General features: G+C 46.3%; 1 protein-coding gene and 1 long non-coding RNA gene across 2 annotated transcripts in view; one reads left to right on the forward strand and one right to left on the reverse strand.

Annotated features, from left to right (window-relative positions):
- The window catches only part of GRIN2A (glutamate ionotropic receptor NMDA type subunit 2A), a 361,399-nt gene that overhangs the window by 23,636 nt on the left and 324,275 nt on the right, over positions 1-13,488 (forward strand). The gene's annotated exons all lie outside the window — the stretch shown is intronic.
- LOC138917027 (uncharacterized) lies at positions 6,412-11,594 on the reverse strand. Its single transcript, XR_011424354.1, has 3 exons — positions 11,489-11,594; positions 9,295-9,378; positions 6,412-6,549 (listed from the first exon to the last, which is right to left on the reverse strand). It is a non-coding gene; the product is annotated as an uncharacterized lncRNA (long non-coding RNA).

Consider the following 13,488-nt stretch of genomic DNA (forward strand, 5'->3'; position numbering starts at 1 on the left):
TTCCATTGCCCAACTCGTGGTGACCTCCTTCCTCTCTCTGTCGCCAGGTCCTTACCACCCTTCACCTGGCCTCCGACTCCAGTCTTCTGCCTTCCATGCCCATATGTTCACCATCAACCACAGCTCCTACCACCAATGGGGAGCTTGGAGCTTGTTACTCTCCACTCTTCAGACTTTGGTGATATCTCCATCATTTCCAGGGTGATGTCTAAGCTCTTAGCCAGGCAGCCAAGGATGACTACAGTCTGCTCCCCACCACCTTCCAGCTCTTTCTGCCTGTTGTGCCCATCAGATGAACTAGAGAGCTTGCTCTTTCTTCCACATGCCCCATGGTTCTGACTCTCTCACCGAGTTGTCCCTCGCTCCTCCAGCTTCACCTGGTGGATTTTCACCTTGGTTGGTCACCCTCTCAGAGTTCTTATGAAGGTCAAATGAGATAAGGCATACAGAAACCCTGAAAACTCTCAAAAAGAAATACAAGTGAAAAATGTGTCATTGCTAGTCCTACTTTATCTTACGTCCTCTAAGTTTTGAACGTCAAGGGCTCCAAGGTGCGTTTTCCATTTCTTAGGTTTGAAGCAGTTGCCTTACCTGCCTCCTATGCCCTCAGTATCTTTCGCGCCGTGTGACAGACAGAATGGCCTCCTCACATTTCTTTATCCTCCATGTAGCCATTTACATCTTCCCATCCCCCAGCACCTAGTATATGTGGTTTGAAGGTGCAAATCTATGCCCACCTGTGGGAGAGACCATCTTGTCATCGTCAACCAGGAGTTGAGACAGCCATAGTAGCACGGCTTGAAAAAAATCAAACATATTTTCTTTCCTTATTTTCCTTCCACTATTAGTTGCACCTTTGAATGTGCTTCCTCTAATAGGAAGTGACAGTTTAATCTTTTGGGTTTTTAAAATTTATATTTTTCTGCACAGATGACCACACGCGATGAGCAAGCAGCCCAGCCTTGTGGCATGGTGCCCTCCCTCTTGCTGTTTGCATCAGAAGATTTGGGTGGAGCCACTAATTGGCTGATGTTGAAAGTCACTAAGGGGGACAGGTGCTTCCTTGGGGAGAAAGGAGAGGGGTAAGCGTGTCGGTGCAGAGGTGGAACAGGAAAGCTGACAGTTCTCCTGGCCTCAAGGCTAGGACATTCCTTTCATTGCACAGGGTCTTTTCTGCCACTGAAAATGGGTTTTCTGCTTGATTATTTACTTTCTTCTCTTCTTTTGAAATCTTTCGAGGCTTTGAGCTCTTTCGGTGGGAAAGACGATATCTCAGACCTTTACACTCAACATCATAACCATTGACGGTATCAAAGTCACATTATCGAACATAATAGTCAACAGAGACCATAGAAGGGATGCATTTAACTTGATCCATCAAGCACATGTGGAAGACGAGCCTCAGAGACGTTGGAGGACTTGCTGAAAGGCACCCTTCTTCTTGAATCCCAGTCTCCTGGCCCATCAGATGTTGATGACTGATGCTCTTGGGAGGACCAGCAAGGACATCCTTTGTCTGTGATGGAGGATGGTGATAAAACCTCTCCTGGCTGCAAACTCGTCACTTATCCCACATTGCCTTCGGATAAAATGTAAACTGCTGGCTGCATAAACCCTCTTACCCAGATTTCTGCCCCCTACCCACCTCTCTAGCCTCTTCTCAGTTCTAAGCCAATAAATTTAGAAGACGCTGAATGTCAGCAAACCTTCGAATATTTTATGGTACACATTAGCCCATTCAAGGCTCTGAGAAGTTCTGCACTACAGACATCTCTTAAACTATATTTAAATTGTTTCCTAAATCGAGTAGATCGTAAAAACTCTCCTTTTTTTTTGTACAACGCTTGCTCTTGTTGGCTTGATAATCTGTAACAAAAGACGTTGGTCTGGTTGCTTCAATACACCTGGCTTCTTTCACATTTTCTGGTCTTTGCTCCTGCCTCTCTTATATCCTTCAAAACTCGTCTCAGACGTTGTGCCCTTTGGGATAACGTGCACCACCGCCCCCTACGGGATGAGGTGTCTTTCCTGTGCTTTTGTAGCTTCCGCATTCAGAAGCCAAGGATATTCTTGTTGGTGATAGGAACTGTCTTACCTACTTCTATTCAATGAGTCATGCCATAAATATGTGTTGTACCTCCATTGTCCAGGCATACTGTTGAAGGCACTGAGGATCCTGGGGGACCAGACAAAGTCCCTGCCCTCAGAGAGCTCCCATTCAAGGGGATGGGGACAAAGTAGGAACTTATGACAAATAGATAATGTTAGATTGCGGTAAGTGCTGAGGAAACAGCAGGGTAAAGAGACTGTGAGTGATGGGAGATGCCCCTCGGCATAGGGTTCTCAGAAAAGCTGCATCGGCTAGGATGGGGTAGGGTATGCTGCAGAAACAACAGCCCCTATATCTTATTGGCCTTTAACAATGGCGACTTATTTCTCATTTGTGCAGCGTACCCACCAAGTGTCGGCTAGGAGTTCTGCTCCACGTCCCCTCCCTTGGGGACCCAGGTGAACAAGACCTGTGCCACACAAAGCGTGGCCAATTGTCATGGGTGAGGGAGAAGGGGTGAGACAAGTGATGTACTGGCTCTTAAAGGCTTCAACTCACATTTGATTGGTCACAACTAATTCAAGGAGAGAGGGAAGTGCTCTCTTGCCGTGTGCCCGGAAAGAGAGGAAACTAGAGTGGTTGATGGACAGCGTTAATGAATACACAGAAACCCTCTCTGATACAAGGACATGTGAGCAGACCCCTTAACGCGAGGAGAGGAGTCATGTGGATAAGGGGGAGGGGCATTCGGGATGGAGGAAGCAGCACATGCAAAGATCTGGATCCTCCAGTGTGTGAAGTCCTTTATTGTCTAGTGTGCAAAGTCCCTGATCCTTCAGCACTCAGCGAGGGTTTGGCATAGAGGAGGTGAGCATGCAGTGTTTGTTGAATGAATATCTTGAGTTCCAGATCTGTCTGTGTTTGTGAGATCTTTCTAGTCCAGTTGCCCAAGTGGCAGATCCAGGTGAGTATACATTTGTAGGACTACAGCACCATTGCCTGTCAAGATGGTGAAAGGGATTTAACTGGAGGAGGAGTGAGTTTATCTGGTAGAGGAAATGGCGGACTGAACACCAAGCCAAGATGGATGATAAGACTCAGACGGATTAGCTGAGGCTCCAGGGAAATAAACCAGGTCAGAGTGAGTGCTGGTGGGGAGGAAGAACAGGCTTGATGGGTGAGTAGGATTTCAATAGTGGAGCTGGGGAAAGATTGCCACATGGGATCCATGGTGTTCAACCATATTATGTCCATATTAAATGCTAACTTTGGCAAAAATAAGCAATTTCCCTGGGCTTATCCAGCTGGAGAGAACAGCACGCATAAAGAAGTAGGCGGCGGAGTACATGGTGTGTATGGGGAACCATATGTGGATGGTCGGGTTGGAGCATGGGGTGTTTGCATTTTAACCCTAACTCTTCTTGACTTTGATGATCATTTGGGGCAAATGGAAATGACACCAGCCACATTCTTGGATCTGCCAGGCGTGTTGACTTTTTGGTAACAGCTTGCTCAGTCCTTTGGTCCTTTCTTGCTCAGATCACTGTTGTACTGGCCTCCCTGTTGGCCACTGGCGGGGAGAGGGTGTCTGAGATGGGCTCACTTGGGCGTGCTGCGACTCCTTTTCAGGATGAGTGGCAGGTTCAGCATCTCTCTTGGCATGATGCTAAGTCAGCAGAAGGTCCTAAGTGTGCAGGCTCAGCATTTATCCTCCCGCTGCGTTGAATGAATGTCTCACCTGAAGCTGCCTTGAGAAAAGCTGCGGTGTCTGATGAGAAGGCTCAGGGGTCAGATAGAGACTGTGTTGTCTTGGTGACTTTGAGGGTTTTGTTTTTCCTTTCAGCGGGTCGGTATTTCCACCTGGGGAGCCTTTAATGCCTTGAAGTCACAGGCTTTGGGGAACCTCCTACATTAATGGATTTGAAAGTTCTTTGAAAAGCTGAAATTACTGGACAAACACAAGATGATAATAGCCATTATAGTAATTATGATAAAAGTAGGAGGAAACTTTCAGTTTTCCAGCTGATATTATTTTAAGGATGCAAAATTAGAGGCTGGTAATATTGGCCAAGCATTGATCTTGCAGAAAATGTCCTGTTTTCCTGTAGGTAAGAGATGTTCTAAGAAAATAGTTCTGTGACTTTTGAATTGAGTCCCAGGGTTTGGGACAATATGTCTGCATGCTGAAAGAACATTTGATTTTCATGCCTCATCATTCCTTATTATGCCATGCTTGAGTGCCTCTGTACAAGTTGTTACCTGCATCTAGAATGTCCCTCCCCACGCAGCCGACAGGGTCAGGAGCAATTCTTCACTCGCAAGCACTAGACACATTCTCTGGAAAAGAGAGGGGAGCTCATTAAATTGAGAGGCTGAAGGGGCAGGGCCAGGGCAGTTCCTAGAGTTAGGGGACCAGAAACTGCTCAGGGTCCTTGGCTGAATCTGGGGGACACACTGCTCAAAATTACAAAGCCTATTGGACCCAGTTACATCCTATGTCTCAGATCTTGATCAGGGGAGGGCATTTAATAGATTCACCAAGATGGCAGATGGCAAGAGTGAGGATCTCCCAAAGGTATTGGGGATAGTGGTGGTTGCTGTGCTGCCAAAGAAATCGACACATGTACATTTCATCCTCATTCCGACGCCAGCTTGACATCATCTCCTTTTGGAAGCTTTCTTTGACTTCTCCAGGCAGAGTTCATTCAACAGATAACATTCAGCAGGTATTTGGGCATCTACCATGTGCCAGGCATGTTCAAGGCAACCAGGTGCAGCCATAAACAAGACAGATAAAGTCTCTGCCAACAGCGAACTTACTTTCTAGTGGGGAAGATAGATAATGAAAGAATGCATAACCATGTAAGGTGAATTCAGGTAGCCATATGTGCTAGGCAAAGAAATAACCCAGGAGAGAGTGAGAGATGGTACTGGAGATGGGTGAGGTGGAGTATTTTGGATAGACTAACCAGGGAAGGTCTCTCTGAGGAGGTGACATCTGAGCAGAGACCTGAGTTAGTTGAGGGAGTGAGTTGTGTGGAGGGTGGGCAGAGGGTGACAGCAAGTGTCTAGGCCCTGGGGTGGGGGCGGGTAGGCTTGGTGTGTTCCGGGAACAGACCAGGGTGGCTGGAACAGACTGATCAGATGGAAAGTGGGAGGAGACAGGTTCTGAGAGGTGGGCAGAGGCAGCTCCCGCAGGACATGTGGGCCATGAAAAGAAGTTTGGATTTTATTCCAAGCGTGATGGGAAACCATTGGAGGGGTTTGGACAAAGGGGTGTCATAACCTTATTTATGTTTTCTTAAGAAAATCACTCTGGCTGCTGTGTTGAGAGTAGAAGAGAATGAAAAGGGGACAAAAGGGGTACCAGGGGGGCCAGTTAGGAAGGTATCGTGGTAATCCAAGTGGGGACAAGACAGGAGAGTTACTTGGGCCAGGATGTGTTGGTGGAAGTGGTGAGAATGATCAGATTTGGGATGTGCTGGGAAGGTAGACCACTCTTACCTGCTGACTGGTTGGATATGAGGAGTGAGAGAAAGAGAAGGCGAGAATGAGAGAGAAAGAGTGACCCCTAGGGTTTTTACGTAATAAACTATTTGGGGGATGATTTTAGATTTACAGAAAAGTTGCAAAGATAATACAGAGAATTTCGGTGTACTCTAGCCAAGTTTGTCCTAACGGGTAAGATGCTAGAGTTTTAATGTGGTTAATGTGGTGGATGGAGTTGCTCTTGTTGAGCTGGGTAAGACGTGGAGAAGAGGGGGATGTCTCTAGCTCTGCTTTGGTCGTGTTATCATTGTCATTTCACATCCAAGTGGAGATGTCAAAGCAATTGGCTGGATATGTGAATCTGGAACTCAGGAGAGAGCCCAGGCTGTACATGCTGCTGCCTGCGTTTACGTGGTATTTAATGGCATAGAACTCTCTGCTCTTGCGTAATTGATAATTTGTATAATGAAAAACTCGCTTAAAAATTGAATCCATTTAAACAAAAAGAAGGATTAAATAATAATGTAGGTCAGGGGTCAGCATACTTTTCTGTAAGGGCCCAGTAGGAAATATTTTAGGGTTTGTGGGCCATAGGGTCTCTGTTGCAATGACTCAACTCTGCCATTGCAGAGAGAAGGCAGTGTAGACTATATGTCAATGAGTGGGCATAGCTGGGTTCTAATGAAACTTCAGTTACAAAAACTGGGCGGTGGACCGGGTTTGGCACACCAGCTCTAGTTTGCGAGCTCCCGGGCACCCCCAGGGTTGAGAGGTCAGGAGGATGAGGGAGAATCCGCAAGGAGGCTGAGGGGCAGAAGGTAGTAGGATGGCAGGAGGACCAGGGCAGCGTGGTGCCCAGGATGGCGAGTCAAGGAAACGAGGGATCCACAGGGTCGGGCGTTGAGTAGGTTGAGGACCGAGAGTTGGCCAGTAGATCTGACAGCATGGAGAATGCAGAGACCTTAACGAGAGCCTTGCCGTGGTGCGGTGGTGGCCAGACCTGATGGCAGCTGTAGAGGAGAGGATGGTAAATGAAGTGGAGGCGGTTGCTATAGACAACTCTGATCATTTTTGCTGTAAAAGGGAACAGAGGATTGGAAAATTATATAGAAGGGGGTGTGGGGTCAAATAAAGGTTTTTGTTTCTGTTTTTAAGGCAGAAACTATGTTTATATTTGAGAGTACGCTCTTCCTTTGCTCCAGTTGTGCCCTGCACGCACTTCAATAATTGCATCTTTCAGACTGTCTTTTGTTTAAAATCTGTCTTCTATGAGGGCAGGCTTTCTCAATCTTGGGGCATTTGTATTTTGGGCTGGATAATTCTCTGCTGTGGGGGCCATTGTGCACTGTAGAATGTTTAGAGCGTCCTTAGCCTCTGCCCACTGGGTGCCAAGAGCACCCCCTCCCCTAGTTGTGACAGTCGAAAGTGTCATCAGACACTCTTACGTGTCTTCTGGGGAAGCCATTGCTCCGGCTTGAGAACCAGGGTTACAGTGTGAGCTCCTAGAGAGCAGGGGCTGAATGTCCTCTGCTGGGTCTCTCTGGGTCTTTATACTGTGCCTGGTGGGTGTTAAGGGCCCGAAAAGTATTCCTTTGAGTGAGCGATGTTTTGATTATCTGATGACAAAGCCACATCATACTGGGTGACCCAAGGGGGAAGGAAGGAGGTCTCCAGGGAAGAGTTCATGGCTGAACTTTGTTGGGGATCCCGGATTTGCACTTGCACTTGAGAGGGTTGCACAGTCATCACAATGGGGACAACCACATCCAGCTGTCATTTCTCATGCAGTTTCTGGACTGTCGAAGTCTCTCGGCTCATGCCTCCTTCAGCAGCTTGGGAATGTCACTATCATGTTATTTCTCCAAAAGCAATGGGACATCAGCGATGGGGAAACTCTTTGTCTCAATGTGGTTGTTAAGTGTGGATTCTAGCATCCAGGCTAGTGCCTAGAAAGCCCCTGGAGTCACCTCCCCGACTCCTCTCCTTCACCTCTGGACAGAAACCCAAAGCTGAATGGACTTGCAGAGTCAGAACAATAATAATAGTAATAACCCTCACTCTGAAATAGCTCTTCCCGTTTATGCTCTGTGGGGGAGCCTCTATTCCCACACGGGTTAAGCACGGGGCAGGGGTATCTGTGTGCGAGCTGGTCTCAGCAGGAGCTGGAAAGGACATGGATAGATTTAGTAGCCCCCGTGGCAGCATCCCCTGAAGCAAGCTGACATGATGTCCTCCTACTAGGGCATTCTATAAAATGCTGTCAAATGAATGGGTCAGTGGCTATGCTTTTTGCTCCCACCTTGTCCCTGTCTTCCTTTTATCTGTGTCTCTGCCTTGCAGAAAGCCTGGCTGGTAGTTGCCTCTCAGACTGAATCGATAAGACCTTATTACGCTAAAGGAAGGCATCTCAGGCTTCCTCAAATTGAGTATTTCTCTCTCTTACAGTCTTTTCTATACCGCCTTCATATTGTTCGTCATATCAGTGCATTACTGACCTCAAGGGTCTGCAAACTCTGGCCTGTCCCCTGTTTTTGTAAATAAAATTCTGTTGGAACAGAACTGCACCCACTTGGGTATGTACCGTCTAAGGCTGCTTTTGAGACACAAAAGCAGAATTGAGTAGTTGCCACAGAGACAGATGGCCTCCAGCGCCTAAAATATTTACTGTTTGGCCCTTTACAGAAAAGTCTGCTGCCTTCTGACCTACATTATTATTTAACCAATTTTTTCTTTAAATTGACTCAATTTTTAAATTAACTTATTTTATTTATTTGTTTTTTTTTTTTTAATTGGCACCTGAGCTAACAACTGTTGCCAATCTTTTTTTTTTTTTTTGCTTTTTCTCCCCAAAGCCCCCCAACACATAGTTGTATATTCTAGTTGTGAGTGCCTCTGGTTGTGCTATGTGGGACGCCGCCTCAGCATGGCCTGATGAGCCGTGTCATGTCTACGCCCAGGATCCGAACCAGCAAAACCCTGGGCCGCCGAAGTGGGGTGGATGAACTTACCCACTTGGCCACAGGGCTGGCCCCCATTTTTTTTTTTTTTTTTTGAGGAAGATTTGCCCTGAGCTAATATCTGTGCCAATCTTCCTCTCTTTTGTATGTGGGACGCTGCATGGCTGATGAGTGGAGTAGCTCCACGCCCAGGATCCAAACCCGCGAACCTGGGCTGCCAAAGTGGAGTGTGCTGAACTTCCCCACTATGCCACTGGGCTGGCCCTAAATTAACTTCTTATTATGGAAATTCTCAAACATACAAGAGTAGAGAGAAAATATAATGAACCTTCAGGTACCCTCAATCCACCTTCAACTCATGGTCCATCTTGTTTTCTTAATACTCCCTCGTCCTTCAAACATATTGCCTCATTTATTATTTTTTAATTTAATTTTTATTGAGTTAATGATAGGTTACAATCTTGTGAAATCTGCCTCAATTATTTTAAAGCAAATTCCAGAGATTTTATCATTTTATTATAAAATTTCAGTAAGTATCTTAAAAGATAAGGACTCCAATAATTGAATATAAACATAATTTCATTATTACATTTTAAAAAGTAGTAATTCCTTCATATCATCAGTCATCCATAAATTGACTCAATGTTTTTAAACATAAATACCTACTTAACCTTTGTTCCAAGCAACAATTTGCTGGAAATTATGGTTTGGATATGCTATTTATATTTTTTTCTCATACACATTAGAATAAGTACTGAATTAAAAGCTTTGAAGGGACATGTGTCCATATACACTCACTTTGGAATACACCACGTGAAAGAGGCCCCTGGCAGGAAGTGCTGTGACTTTCTTCTTTGCTCGTGTGAAGGGTCTTAGCGCGTCCTTGTTTTCACGACCCCGACAGAGCCAGTTGGTGCCCGGAGGGAACACAGGGACGTGCAAACCAACCATGAAATCCAAAGGAACAACAGCTTTACAGTCACCTTCGTGAGCTCCACACAATTTACAATACAATTAAGACCGACAGATATAATTGGATAAACAGAAAAATAGAATTAAGGTAATCTATCCTAAGTGTACCAAATTCCTGTAATGAATTGCTTTCAGCAGTTGTGGAAACATATAATTACCAAACAAATTACATGTTATTTTTATCTAAGAAGCTAATTAAGTGTTCTGTGTAAATTATTATGTGGTGGCACGAGGATCCAAGTTGTATTAAGTACCTAATTGGAAAAGGGACGAGACCCACGAATTGTACATGGAATGCGACTGAGAGAGATGGGAGCAAAAGGGCTGGATTCCCAGGAGGGAGCCGTGCGAGGCAGGAAGGGACCTGGAGAGCTGGGGACGCCTGTGATGGGTTGAACTTGAGCCTGGGTGGTGGAGGTAAGTCAGGGATCTGGTCTTTACGAAGCTCTGGGTCCTCTTTGCTTATTTGTTTTTTAAACTTACTCCCCTTTCTAAGCTCAAGCGGCGAAGCTCCCTGTGTTCGAGCTGACTTGACTCTGGGCTCTGTCTTCTTTGTAGCACTGAACTTTGCTCCTGTTTTCTCGCCACTTAGTAAATCTTCCAATATCTCCTTGTGGGTTTGTGCCCTTTCGCTCTCCATTGAATGTGAGGAAATGGGCATTTGAGGATGTACGTTTTCTCTTTCCCATAACTCAGAACAAGTAGCCAGGAGGAATTTTGCAGTGGAGCTTTGAGCTGGGGCCAGCCCTGCAAGCACACCCCTGCTGAGTGTTATAGGAGCGAGGGACGCCTCTCCTAGGTTGAGGCAGGGGAGGAGAGGGTGGGAGGCGCTCTGAACTGGAGTCCTAAGACTAGATATATTGTCCCTCTCCTGCCGTTGGTGAGCTGTGACCTGCAAGGCATCGCTCCCCTCGGAGCCTTGGTACCTCCTCTGCAAAGTGTGGAAAACAGCCCATGGCCTATTTGCTTCATGGAAGTGCTTTGAGGATGACGTGTTGTAATGCAAATGAACATTATTTGTAAAGTGTAAATCTCAGTAAAAAAAAAAAAATCCAGTTTTGCTGTTATTATTAACTGATGGCGGCAGTACAAAGTTAGACAAGGCGAATGATGTAATTGCAAACACCAGGAACCGACTTCTAGCCTGGCTAGATCCAGGTGTCATCAGGAATGGGTCTCCCATTTCTCAGCTCGATTCTTCTCTGTTATTGGCTTCAGTCTCAGGGCATATCCCCTCAGCCCCACTCCCAACGTGGCAGGATGCCACCAGAAGCTCTGAACCTTCCTTCTACCAGTTCAGTGACTCAGAGGAACTAGAGTGCAGAGCTTCCTTCCTGGTAGCTCCATCAAAAGGCCCAGGGCTAACTCTGATTGGGCTCCTCTGGATCATGTGCCCATACCTGAGCCAATCACTGTGGCCGAGGGATGGAGTACACTGATTAGCCAGGCTGGTCCTGCGTGGAGCTGGAGATGGTGTTGGCCCCATTTGAGCTCCGTGGAAAGAGAGGTGGGGAGACTTGGCCCAACGAAAGTGCCAGAAGGAAGAGTGTTTCCTGGCCTCGAGAATATGCTAGATCCCACTCTCCCACGGGAGACCAGTTTGAGTTATGATAGAAACACGGTCTAGATGGAGAGCCAGGGAGAACCCGGGTTCTTGTCTTGACCATGTCATTGACTCTCTGTGAGCCTGAACACATCACTTCCCTTTTTTGAGACCCAGTGTGTCCAATGGACGAGCAGGGTCTGTATTTCCTGGGGTATTTTGTTTACATTGCAAATGGCATCCTTACAGACAGTCAGAATCTGCATCTGAACAACGTAGTGGATGGGTTTTTGGTTTGACCTCTTTTCTGTTTTCGTTTTAATAAGGTTTCTTGCCTGTCCTCCTTTCCCCAGACCTCTTCAGAAGAGCCACTGTCCCCCTCCTCTTGCCACCTAGTAGGGCATTGTAGAGGCCTGTCCCATCCTTGGGGGATGTTCACCCCAACCTCCCAGCACCGAGAGAAGACGTGGGACTCACGAGAGAAGGCAGACTTGACCTCCAGGTTCAGGGAACAGCAGACCTCAGCAGCTCCGGGCCCCCAGGCCTGTCTCTCGATCTTGATTTTAACTCAGGTTGATCGGTGCTGGCTCAGGTGTTCTGAGGCATTTCACACACGGCTGGGCTCAGGCAATTTGGCCAAGCCTGTTCTGTTCTTTTTCAGTTTTCTTAATTGTCAGGCTTTTTGTTTCCTAAGTGGAGAACTTTCACATGAAGACTTCTGAAATCCAGGCGCTGCTGGGACTTCACTTGTGATGGTGTTTGTTTCTTGGCATTCATTCATTCATTTAGCAAACTGTCCTTAAGCATGGTCTATATTCAAAGCATTCTGATAATGATGGCACAGTAATAATGATAATGGTAATGGTTGGCATGTACTGAAAACTTATTACATGCGAGGCAGTGTGCCAAGAGCTTTAAATATCTCATTTTAATCCTTATACTAACTCTCTGGTGCTGTTGGTACTCTTCCTGCCATTTGGCAGGTGGGAAAACTGAGGCTCATGGAAGGGAAACAAAATATGTAGCCAAACAGCAGGTGAGTGATTGGATCTGCTTTCAGATCCAGCTCTTTCTGACTTCTGAGTCTGCGTTATTAACCAGGATGCAGGCTAACCCGAGTTAGGCTTGATGGGAGGAACCCGTTGTTCCTTAAGCCTTCTCTACAGAGCCTTTCTTACTGCCACCACGAGGAAGGTGCTGTGCCCACTTAGGTGATGACAAAACTGAGGTCTGGGAGTGGATTGATGGGGTCAAGGTCACGTGGCCAGGAATTGGCAGACACCAGATTTGGACTCTGGCTTCTTGCTCTGGATCTAAGGCTCTTCTTGTCACCTCAGGCTGTACAGGCCATAGTTCAAGGAGCAGGCCCCTTGGAGGGTGAAGCCATGTCTAGTACTTAGGAGTTTGTGACAATGTGATGTGGCTCTGGCAGGTGTCTCCTGGGCTCGGAGGATGAAACAATGACTGTTGGTTGAGCTCATGGTGATAATACGATTCACACTGGTTCAGCATGTACTTTGTGCTAAGTGCTTGACACTCTCTTATTGAATCCTTTTAACAACCCTCTGATTGCTCCCATTTTACGGAGAGGGAAACTAGGGGGTAAATAGTATAGCTTCTCACACAGACTAGGTGCTCAGTGAATTTTTTATTGAAAAGAAGAAAGGTGACATTGGAGCTGGGTCAAATCGGTATAGACTAGGGCTGGGGTAAGAAGGCCAAAGGTGGCCACAGGGACAGCTTATGGGAAGAGTTGAATGCCCTAATAAGGAGTTTGAACTTGATCCTACAGTCTGTGGGAAGCTCAGGAGGGAAGGTGAAATTGGCTGTAGTGTGCAGGAAGGACTGGAGCCGGTGAAAGTGTTAGGTCACCGCAGGCCTGCAGGTATGTGCGAACTCAGATGATGACGGCAGGAACACAGAGGGCCACCTGGATATCAGCATGAGAGTGGGTAAGAATGTGACTTCGCAGTCAGACAGACTTGATTTTTAAAAATTTTATTGTGGAAAGAACACTTAACATGAGATCTACCCTCTTAACAAATTGTTAAGTGCACGATGTGTCACTGATGACAAGAGGGACAATGTTATGCAACTGATCTCTGGAAGTTACTCATTCTGCTCAACTGAAACTTTATGCCTATTGATTAGAAATTCCCCATTTCTGGCAAATCAAAACCACAATGAGATATCACCTCACACTGTGAGGATGGTTATTATAAAAAAGACAAGAGATATCAAGTGTTGGCGAGGATGCGGAGAAAAGGGAACCCTGTGCATTGTTGGTGGGAATGAGGATTGGTGCGGCCACTGTGGAAAATATGGAGCTTCCCTTAAAAATTAAAAATAGAACGACCATATGATCCAGCTATCCCACTACTGGTTATTTATCCAAAGAACATGAAAACACTAATTCAGACAGATGTATGCATCCCCTATGTTTATAGCAGCATTATTCACCATAGCCAAGATATGGA

This window comes from Equus caballus, chromosome 13 (genome assembly GCF_041296265.1).
Source record: "Equus caballus isolate H_3958 breed thoroughbred chromosome 13, TB-T2T, whole genome shotgun sequence".
NCBI classification, from domain to species: domain Eukaryota; kingdom Metazoa; phylum Chordata; class Mammalia; order Perissodactyla; family Equidae; genus Equus; species Equus caballus.